At 35.3% G+C, this 12,086-nt stretch overlaps 1 protein-coding gene across 7 annotated transcripts in view; it reads left to right on the top strand.

The window, feature by feature from the left end:
* Positions 1 to 12,086, top strand: part of CDH19 (cadherin 19) — a 165,150-nt gene that overhangs the window by 66,906 nt on the left and 86,158 nt on the right. The gene's annotated exons all lie outside the window — the stretch shown is intronic.

Raw genomic sequence — 12,086 nt, 5'->3', positions numbered from 1 at the left:
TAACACTCCTTGCCCCAACTCCTTGTGCTACAGTCTGGGCTCCACAGACTGTCCCCCTGCCTGATTGTAACAGACCTGTTCTGAAGTTCTTCCAAAGTAACTTCTTCTAGAAATATGTTGAATTCTAAATTCTTTGACTTCAAAAGCAGTTTAGATACTTAATCTGCTGTTTGTAAGGGAGATTACAGAAAATCTTGTCTGCTCTCCACCATCTTGACTCCAGGCCTGGTTAATTCTACTTTTGAAGGTGTTTTTGTCATTAGATTTATTATTATGCTGTTAACAAATTGTATTTTTTTAAAGATATGCTTTTCTTTTCCAAGCTGTTGACTCTCTCTTATTTACCTCCCATTTTTTTCTTCTCCATCTCTTAATTGCTTTTTAGAGTTTTTTAATGAGTAGTTACAAGAAGCCTATTTGAGCTTGAGATCAATTCATATCACTCTTTGATATTTCTTCTTTAGACATTTTGTCCTCATTTGAGTTGATGTTTTGGTCTTCCCTACCTTGTAAGTAGGTTTCTATGGTTAGTGTTCTGTTCTGTTTCTTGCTCATTTTCTTTCCCTTTCTTTTGACATTTCCTATTTTTATTTTTATTTTTTTAACTTTTCTGGTCAAGGTCTGCTCCTGGTATAAAAAATGTACTGTCCCAAGATTCCTGTGCAGCTGTGAGCCTTGGCTTTGAGCAGAGGTGCCCCTTTTGTTTCAAGGGGATAGCTTTATCTGGCTTTTCCAGGAAAAAGCCTGGTTTTCTCAAATTTGTCTTCTGTTTTTGGACTGAAAGCAGCCTCACTTATCTACTTCTCTACTGAGCCTGGATTGAGTGTCTAAATTGCTATTCTTCTGTGATTAAGACCCTCTCCCAGGCTTTACCATACTTTGCAGTAGCCTGAATATCCTTTTCAGCCCTGTGAGACAGACTTTTTTTTAGAAGTTTTTCCAATCTATCTTGAGCTGGAGAGTGTTTTCATTCCATCAGCCTCTATTCAGAGCCTTAGTTTTATGTTCTTTTTGAGGGAGAGCTTAAGTAGTTCCACTCCTTAAAGTTCTTCTTTTGAAAAATCTTTTAAGTATGCTACAATGGAAATAGGTACAAAATTAAAATTATTGTAGAATTCAGATAACATTCCAGTTGAGTCACAGTGAACTGAGGAAGTTTGATCAAATATCTCCCGAGTTCTCTTACAGACTTGTATCTATATTCCTATCAAACAAGATTTTATATTTATTATAATCCAATACCACATCTGCTGCACCTTACTGAGAAGTGATTCATGCAGTCATTTCTAATATATTTGCCTTTGTGAACTGATGCCATTTGGAAAACTAGAATTATTTCTCTGAACTCCCTAGTCAACTATTGCTCATAGCAATGGTCAGTCATGGAAACCTCATGTATTTATACAGTCAGACCTGAAAATATAACTGAATCATTGTAATAGATTGAAATTCTTTCGGGATTAACTAAGAAAAGTTAAACTGGATTCAATACCAAGATGTGGGTGTAATATTGGATTTGTTAGGGTTCATTTTAATAAAGGGGGAAAAAACCTTTTCTGATTGTCAATTTTATTCTGGATAAATTTTTGTCTACAATATACACTTTAACATTATTTGAAGTTTTTTAAGAAACAACTCTTGTTCAAAGTATATTTCAGGATTTTTTTAAAATAAAAATTTGGATTCTTTTCATTCAGAGTTTTAATAAGTCTATATAGTTTGTTCCTTGATTGCTTGTTTTTTGCTTGATTGCTTTGTTTCATTTTGTTTCACGTTTATTTTTATTATTTGTTGCTATTGTAATTAAATGAATCTAATTATATTTTAATTCTTTGAAATATAATATATATATGTCATTATTGGTAACTACTAATTTATCCATATTTATAACTAACTAATACTTCCATGACCACATCCCAATAGTCTAAAAAGGTAAAAACTAATTATTTTGTTATTTCATATAGTGAAGCAAATTAAATATCACATATCTTTCCTTATGCTGACTTGGACATTTACTGCTTAATCACAAGCCTTTATAATATTAGGTCTTGAGTTTTATCTTATTGTATTATCTAAAGAATTAAAAAAAAGTTTCCTTAGCACATTTGTTAATGCCCTCCACATTATGGTTTCCCCCCTTTTTTTGCCAGCTTTAATTCATACTACTTCTTTGCCTATACTTTATGTACAAGTAAAATTGGACTGTTCACTAAAAACTTTGTGCTCTTCTGTCTCTGCGCATTTTTTCATTCTTTTCCTTCCATCTAGAACAGGTATCCCATTAATGCAAGGTACTGCAAAAGATAAAGGACAGTTTTAAACTTTAATTGCTATTAAAACTATTTATTATGGACAGACATTTGCCTAGAATAAAATTTGACAATGAGGTTAAAAAAAACTAGTCATAACAGATTCAATATTATACCCACATCCTTTTGCTAAATTTTAAAAAATCTTGGTTGGATGGTTCAGAAATAATTAAGATTTAATTGCCTAAAATTACCCTAAGACAACTGGGATATCTTGTATGATCCATTAAGTTTTACAAAATGCTTTACAAATAACATCTCATTTTATCCTCACAATAACCCTCAAAATTAATAGATATTATTATTATTCCAAATTTACAAATTAGAAAACTGAGTCAAATTAACTGACATGCCCAAGATCACTCCACCACGTAAGTATCCAAAGTATGTCTGGAATTCAAGTCTTCCTGACTGTAGCTAGGTTCAGTGCTCCTCTGGCTCCTCCTAGAATGCCTCACCCATATGTCTCCTTTTAAAATAATGTTATAATCCAGAAATCAACTTGAAGTGAATATGCTCCACTTTGTATTATTTGAACATCCCTAATGTAATCCATTTTACCATTAGTTTCCATAGTTAATTTATACCTCTCATTAACTCTTACAAAGCTAGAGATATTTATTTATTTAATTTTATTTCTCACTTCCAAAACAAAACAAAAACAAAATACACACACACACACATATGTGCTTGCACACACACAATAGCAACAACAGAAACTTAACTAGTACATTGTTTTGAACATTATAGGTGTTCCATCAAGTTTTCGTTGAATACCTAATTGGTCGTCTATAGGATCAAAGTCTGGGACTATAGGATCAAAGTCTGGAACATCATGATGATGTTCTTTTTTTCTTCTTTTTATCAAAATTCTTCAGCCATTTTAATTAAGGAGGTTAAACGTTTAAGATTGGTATCCAAATGTGTCTCTAAAGAAATTACATTAATCCCACAAAATATACATGCACATATAAATTCAGTATTTGTACAAACTCTTACAAATGAAGTTGAAATTATTAGGACAATTGAATCAGAATTTTAGAATCAGATGACACCTGAGATACTTTAATCCTATCCTCAATCGAATCATGGGTTTTTTGCTCTGAAGAAGAAAAATAAAAGCAGATGGTCATCTAGATCTTGAACACTCTCCCTGAATGTCTCTGGTAAAAATGACCTTTCTAGTATCTGAGACAGCCTATTTTGAATTCCTGTTAGAAAACTTTTTTGCTGATCAAAGAAAGTGAGAACTCATTCATCTAATGGCCCAGTCTACTCTTCAAGAACTACCAATATTCTTTTATTGTTTCAGGAGAAAAAATGCACTTTAGCAATTAAAGTCATTCATAATTTCTCTCTACCTTATTCTACTAGTCTCATTTTAAATTTCTTCACATGCCATCTGTACTATTAAATTGAACAATAGATTTCCCATAGTAAGCATTCAATTTCCTGTAATGTCTGGGCTAGCTCTCTGGAAGACCTTGGGATCAGCCAGAGTCCTTGGTCTTTAAGTGGAGAAGTGAAGGAGGCAGGAGAGCCCCAACATGGTTAGTCAAAGATTGAGTCTGGACTCTTGAGTCTAGAGCCTGAAGTCTTCTCTGAGAGTGCTGTGGCCAAAATAGCTCTGCATCCCTCCCTCAGCCCTTAAATCCTTCAGTGCAATTACCTCCCTACATCACATTAAGCAAGCATAGCTATAAGCACTATGCTGTGATTCAAGTATACCTTTTCAGAGTTCCAGCTCTCTATAATCTCCCACTTTCTTTTGTTACAGCACAGGCGATCATGCCCTTCCTGACTTCTCAGGAAGGGAGGTGAAAAAACCAAAAAGAAACAGGGAGTCAAGCCAGATATTGTTAGCAAGTATCCTCTGGGCTGAAATTGAAACAGGTATACATAAATTCATCAGCATGGAAGGCTATACACAAGCACATAGTAATATAATTCAGGCTAGTAGTGATGTAACAAACAATATCAATCAACATGAAGAATTGAAAGTAGTGATGTAACAAACAGTATAAGTTAGCATGAGAGGAATCACACAGGCAAGAAGTGATATAACAAACAACTTAAATCAACATAGTTATACAACAAACAATATGGATATACATGCCCATAAATCCTAGAAGGAAGGTATATAATTAAGTCACACATACACCTTCTTCAGTAGCAAAGAGATCATCCAAAACCAATCTATTTTGCATTTCTTCACAAAACAAAAACAAAATACACACACACACACATATGTGCTTGCACACACACAATAGCAACAACAGAAACTTAACTAGTACATTGTTTTGAACATTATAGGTGTTCCATCAAGTTTTCGTTGAATACTTAATTGGTCGTCTTCACATGTCAGGGGAATCCAATGATTCCTGAAAGTTTTGAAGTCCTGCAACAGTCTCATCTTGTCTCAAGGAATCCAATGATTCCTGCTGGTTTTATAGTCCTACAGCAGTCTTATTAACAATGTTTAATGTTCATGAGTCAATTGCCATTACTGCCATGCTCTTTCAGTGGTGGGCACAATCAGCAATGGAATCACCCGATGTTTCTTGGGTCTTCCCCTTTGTTTCAAGGGTCTGCTCCTTCTCTTTCTGAAGGACAAGGCAAATACGGCTTGTTGGAACCCATCTGATTCCTTCTCCACCTGTAGAGATACAAATAAACCCTCTCCCCCAAGTAGTTAACCTATCTGGTCCCTTCCATTCACCACTTTCTGGAACTTTTCACTTCACCTGGAGATTATCTAAAGACAGTGCTGCTGCTCACACTGGATATTGCCCTTCTGGTGGGTTATAAAACCTGTCTGCCAGAGCCAGTGCATCTTAATCAAAAGTCAAGAAGTTAATTGTATAAATAGCTAAATTTAGAAGTTCACTAGGGTTACCTCTGGCTCCCCCTTTCTTTTGTTTGTGGAGGATTGTCTTGATGTCTCATTTTATCCTCTCTGCTCTTGCCTGTCCTTGAGGATTAAAAGGTATGCTAGTGTATGGTATGTAAAATCTTATATTGTGCACAAAAGTTTGCAAAATGTTTAGAAGTATATGAAGGTCCAATATCTGTTTTTATTGCTTGTGGCACACCCAGGATTGCAAAAGCTTGTATAAAGAATTCAGTACCACCGGGCTGTCTCTTTTGCTGCTGGTATTACAAAAGTAAATGCTGAAAAGCTGTCGGTTATAACATGGATAAAAGACAGACAAAAGATTTATAATGGGTCACATCCACTTGTCAAATTTCAATGGGTCTTAAACCACAAGGATACTTCTGAGGAAAGAGTGTAAGAGAGTGGAAAGGAAGGCAAGCTGTACAGGCTTTTACTATACTCCTAGATTCCTCTCTTTTTATTCCAAATTGTAAATGTAAAGCTCGAGCAGCCTGATGATATTTAGAAGAGATTTTTGACCTGCCTGAAATAAAGGAGTATGGGCTAACATGGTTAGAAGTTGATCTGCCTTTGAATTTCCATAAAAAAAACAGAACCTGGAAGTTCACTATGAGAGTGGACATGCAAGATATAAACCTTACCTGGATGCTTTCTCACTTGCTTTTGAAGTTCCTTAAAAAGCTGATGTATATTAGAGGCTACAAATTTTATTTGGGCTGTGGCATTTCTTTGCACCATACCTAATAAATAGGCCAAATCAGATATTATATTTATATCTCCTGGATAATAAATAAGAGCTAGCATGTTTGCATACAAATCATTTTGCTGAGTGGAGTAAAAAGGAGTTCTGACTATTCTCTTTATAGTTAAGTCACAAGAGTATACAGCACAAATATTATATTTGGATGCATCTGTAAAGATAATTGGTCCTTTAAGAGGAACTTTAGAAACCTTTTCTTCAAGAATCCATTGGCAATTATGTAATAGCCAGGTTATCTTTAATGGAGACCCGTGTGTAAAATTTGGAGATGTGGCCAATAAAATTTGCCACTCTGGGATGGTTTCACAGCATACATTAATTTCTGCATTGGTATAAAAGGTGTATATCTTGTCAGGTCTTATACCAGATAATTGTAATGCTCGCTTAATGGCCTTTAATAAAATTCTAGCCACAAGCATTGGGTAAAGAGTAAGACTTTGTTCTGGTTGTGCAGGTAGGTTCACCCATTCTATCACACTGTCTCCTTGATGAAGAACTGTTGTGGGTGCCTTTTTTTTTTTTTTTTTTTTTTTTTTTTTAGCAAAAACTGATGTTTGCAAGGGTTTCTGAGTGACTCTTTCAACCACATTGGATAAATCCAGTTCGACTTCTCTCAAAGCCTCTTGAGTTTCTTTTGTAAGCCAGTGTGGTGAGTTTAAAGCACTGCCTCCCCTTAAAATGTCATATAATAGATGTAATTGATAGGTACTCAAGCCTAACTCAAGATACAAACATTGGATATCTCTTATCAATTTCTGAAAGTCATAAAAGTTGGTCAACTTCTCTGTTCTTAAAGAAAGCTTTTGTAGCATAAGTGCCTTAGGATATACTTCATATCCTAAATGTTGAAAAGGAGCGTGCTTTGAATTTCTTCTGGAGCTATATGAAATTTGAAATTCCTTAGTGTTTCTATGGTCTTTTGTAGACATGTCTATGACATTTGCTCCTCAGCTGCACACCCCAAGATATTGTCCATATAATGTAACAATATAACTTTTGGAAATGGTTTTCATACTGGAGTAAGAGCAGGAGCAACATATATTTGATGCAAAGTAGGGCTATTTTTCATTCCCTGTGGCAAAACTATCCATTCATATTTTTTATAAAGCTCAGCTAAATTAATGCTGGGCACTGAAAAGGCAAATCTTTTCATATCCTCCTTATCTAGAAGGATAGAATAGAAACAATAATTAATGTATATAACCCAAAGAGGCCATTCTGTAGGCAATTGAATGGGAGAAGCAAGGCCAGGTTGAAGAGTTCCCACAGTTTCTATCTGTTCATTTACTTTTCTTAAATCAGTTAACATCCTCCAGTTTCCAGATTTCTTTTTTACAACAAATACAGGTAAATTACAAGGACTTAGAGAAAGTTGTAAGTGTCCTTGGTGAAGTTGCTTTTGTACTATATCTAATAAGATCTGAATTTTATCACTTGTTAAGGGCCACTGTTCTATCCACACTGGTGTATCAGTTTTCCATTGAATGAGAACCAGTAAGAGTGATGGCAGGCCTTCAATAGCAGCCCTGCCTAAAAAGACAGAGTACTCAATTGTAATCCTAATTGCTGTAAAATGTCTCTTCCCCATAGATTGATGGGGACTTTTTCAATTGTAAAAGCAGTAAAAACTCTTGTTTCACCTTCAAATGTCCATCTGAAAAGGGTATCACTAATTTTAACTGGTATTCATCCTCCAATGATAGACATATAGGTGTCTACCTTAATCTTTGACCAATGATTAGGCCAATTGGTATCTCTAATGACTGTATGATCTGCACCTGTGTCTATCAACCCTTCAAGTGATATGCCATTTACATAGATAGTGAGCATAGGTCAGTCAGCTGTAACAGCTGCTGTCCAGAATATTCCTGGATTCTGTTTTTGGGAGTCAAAATGTGGGCAAATATCACCAGATTGCCTTTTTGGAGTCTATATCGGTAAATCTGATGCTACTACTTCTCCTGAGTGATAAGTCACACATTTTCTACCTGTATTAGTTAACTGGGATATTATTTATACGGTTTCCCACATCAGTGGGACTGACAGGTTTTTAAGCACTCTTAGGAGATAAAACGATCAAGTCTACTGTGTGTGCAGGCAAGGGATCTATATGCCAGTGAGGAACAGATTTCACCTCTCCAGGAAATATCTCAGTAGTCCCAACTTTATACAATTCTATTCTCCCCAATTGTAACCCCCTTCTCCCATCAGATTACTTCTGGGCTGATTGATCATGTATTCCCTTTCCCCCAATCAGGTTGCTTCTGAGCTCATTGATCATGTCTGGGTACTGAACTTCTAAAGACTCTCTGAGTGTAACTTCAAGTACCATAATGCCCCAAGTTTTTTTTTTTTTTTTTTTTTTTTTTTTTTTGCCTGGGGCCCTGGGGCTGGGCCCCCATATCCTGTTTTTTCTAAATCAATCTACATTCTGATGCCTAGTGGAAGCTTCTGTTGCATTTTGGGCATAAGGTTTGGTGTCTTGTTCTCCTACCTTGTTTTTTTGCTCTATCTTTATGCCAACATTGAACTTTCAAATGCCCTACTTTATCACCCACATTGAAAGCATTGTCTCTCTGGAAGCCCTTGCCAAAAGGGACCCTGTCTTCCCATGTTCAGATCTTGAGAACTCTACATCATAGCCTGGGTATAAAAGTTATTTGTGCCCACTGTGCCACAGCATTTTATGATCTCATCTAAAGGAGAATCCTTGTGCAGTCCTAGTATAATTCTTCTATAAACCTCATTAGCATTTTCTTTGTAAAGTTGCTACATTTTCATCAATAGTTTGTATGACAGCTGTCAGTAGATGTCCCATGAAATCAGCAAAGAGTTCATTTGGAGCTTATGCTGTTTTCATGAAGGCTTCCCCTCTATTGTGCTTCCCCATGCTTTGATAGCAGCAGCAGCAGAAGCAATTTACTCATGTACTGCTATCAGGTATTTTATCTATGCTAAATTGTCTGCATAAGGACCTACACCTGTTAGTTAGTCACAGGTGATTGGTATATTAAGTCCAGGTTGCCTGTTTTGTTGGGCTTGTTCCCAGAGTTCACTATACTCAGAAAGCCATAACAAGTTTTGTCCTGGTTCTAAACATGTCCTTTCTGTAGATTTCCAATCATTAGGGGTTAAAATTTCAAAAACCAAATTCTGTAATAGCATCTTAACATAAGATTATGTAGACCCATAAAGAGTGCAAGACTTTTTCAGGTCTTTGATAATTTCTAGATTAAAAGGAGTTTATCTTCTTTTTTCTTGACCTGAAAAGTTAAAATCTTCAATCACAGCATATGTTTCTATTCTCAAATCAGCTGTATTCTGCCCTTCTTCTTTGGCTTTAATTAACACCCTTTGTAACCCTGTCATAGGAGGTGGGCAGAGCTTCTGTATTTGGTGATGGTGTCACTACCCTTCCCACTCCTCCTCCTTCCTCCACTCACAAAGGAGAAATTGAGGGGAAGAGGGTCAGAAGATGGAAAATGTTCTAAGGGTTCCCGCTTAGGTGTAGATGGAGGTGAAATTGAGCCTGCATGGTACTTTATTTGGTCTGACTAGCTATGCCCTGTACCTGTATTGTCAGTTCCATCTCCCTCTTTCTCTTTCTCCTCATAATTCCTTGTCTGGATGTACTTTATTAGCATGGTGCTCAAGATCCCACTCTCCATACATTTCAGCTGCTTTGTTAGTACCTTTCTTCTCCTGCTCTGTATTCTTTTTCATTATTCTAAAACTTATGTAATTCCTTAAAGCCAATTTTATTATACTGTATATATAGAATGTTTCTTCAGGAATTGAATCAGGACCATTATTTTCATAATATTCAAATAGTTGTTCTCTTACTAGTTTCCACTTCTCTGGCTCTAATCCTTCCTCCTTAGAGGACCACCTCTTTAGAGAACGTGTACTCTAATGTTTCTAAAAGTCCAAGGATCTGATCCCAAGTTGCCAACAAACCTCAGCTTTTTATTAACCTAACTATGTTTTCTTCACACTTCCTTTGGGGTGGAGGAGGCTCTTTTCTTGGTATTTGTCCCATGTCAGTTAAAAAAAAAAATGAAAGTGACTAGTTTAGCCCTTACCAAAGTTTCCTGCTTGTCTATTTTTTATACTCACTCGACTTCCAGGTCACAGGGATTTCTCCACTGACTTTAAGTCAGTTGAACTGCTGAATGTAGGTTCTTAGTCCATGTTGGGCACCAGAATGTAATGTCCAGGCTAACTCTCTGGAGGACCTCTAGATCAGCCAGAGTTCTTAGTCTTTAGGTGGAGAAATGAAGGAGGCAGGGGAGCCTCCACATGGTTGGTCAAAGATGAAGTATGGACTCTGGAGTCTGAAGCCTGAACTCTTCTCTGTCGGAGAGCACTGAGGTGGAGAGAGCTCTGTGTTCCTGGACCTCAGCCTTTAAATCCTTCAGTACAATTACCTCACTATATCACATTAAGCATGTGCAGCCATAAGCACCATGCAGTGATTCAAGTATACATTTTCAGAGTTCCAGCCTACTACAATCTCCTCCTCTGACTTCACAAAAGGTATTTACATAGTCTGGAAAACAGTCCTTCCAAACTTCTATCTCTTAGAACTTTGAACTTCATTCCAAGTTCAGCCCATATGTCATCCCTGTGAAAAAATGCCTTTGCTGATTTCATTAGCTATTAGTGCTCTTTCTGTCTCTGGAATTTAGCATGTATTTCCTGTTTATATTTTACTCCCCTCTATGTCCAGTAAAGTATCAATTAAATACAATTTTTTTAAACTACCTTTTACTCACACTTCCCATTTACTCCTCTCTTAAGAGTTTAACACTTAGTGATTGTATTTAAGAATTTTGAAAATATAAGGGCAAACATTTTAAGAATAAAAGTTTGGTTACAGTGTTGATGAAGTATTTCAAAATCTATAAACCACTTATTTGGATTATATGATGCATAATTTATCACATGATTAAAATTTTGAAGATGTTTCTAAATCTTGCTAATATCTGAGTATCAAGTAATATTAAAAACAATAAAATAACACAATTAATTTTGTGTATTATTGATGTGAGTGCAAGAGAATAGAGTACATATAAAATTGCTAAGTTAAAGTATTTGGAATTTGAAGAAATTATAAAAGGCAATTTGTGCAATTTGTGCTTTATTTTAAGGATGAGGAAATTAAGCTTCAAAGAGTTTAAGTAACCTGTTGCTCATACCCCATGTAATTCTTTTGGCTCCCAATCCAAAACTTTTTACTTTATGACATTATCTCAGAAAATAATAACTGATGTGATATAAGCAAAACTTAAAACATTAAAAAATTATTTCCATGATTTTATTTCATTTTCCTTACAATAGTATCATGAGATAAAAATGCAAATATCCCTATTTAAGTGAAGGGAAAGCTGAGACTAAAAATGGCTAAGTAATTTGTCATTAAATTACCATATCATATAATATCAAATCATATAGCATTTTATATTATTAAACAACATAATATTTGTAAAATGCTTAGCATGTTACCTGGCACATAGTAAATACCCAATGAATTCTAGTCTACTCCCTCTTCTCCCCTTCATGGTCACTCATTAAAGTGCAAATCAAGATTTTTTCTTGTTTTCTTGATTCTATGTCCATCATTCTAAACTGTGTTATTAATAAATTGCATATATGTCATAACATTAAAAAGGATAAAATAGCCATACAAATTATTAAAGGAATGCTAACTAAAAAGGAAAAATAGTTTTCCCCCTTATTTTAGTGCAAGCAGATTAATAAGGAGGTTACTACAATAATATAGAGGAAATGAAATTTGAGCTAGAATAGTGATAGTAGATGCAGTTGGAAAAGCATAGATGTAAGAAGAAACCAGGAAGCTGAGGATGCAGAGTTTCCCTTTAACATAGCTATATAAGTATTAAAAAAAATACTCCAAAGTTTAAGTGGTACTCAGGAAGTAAAGAGGATAAACATTCAATGAATTTTGGGGTAGGAACATAGAGGATGAGGTCAGTTTTGGACAGTATTAATGTTCTCAACTAATTTTTCTAGATTAGTTTACTTTTCTCAAACTCACTTATTTTCCATTGCTATTTGACTTATGTGAAAAAAGCCTCTAAGATGTGAGTTGCCTCATGCT

The sequence above is a fragment of the Sarcophilus harrisii genome, chromosome 1 (assembly GCF_902635505.1).
Source record: "Sarcophilus harrisii chromosome 1, mSarHar1.11, whole genome shotgun sequence".
NCBI classification, from domain to species: domain Eukaryota; kingdom Metazoa; phylum Chordata; class Mammalia; order Dasyuromorphia; family Dasyuridae; genus Sarcophilus; species Sarcophilus harrisii.
This window is presented reverse-complemented; position numbering and strand designations above follow the sequence as displayed.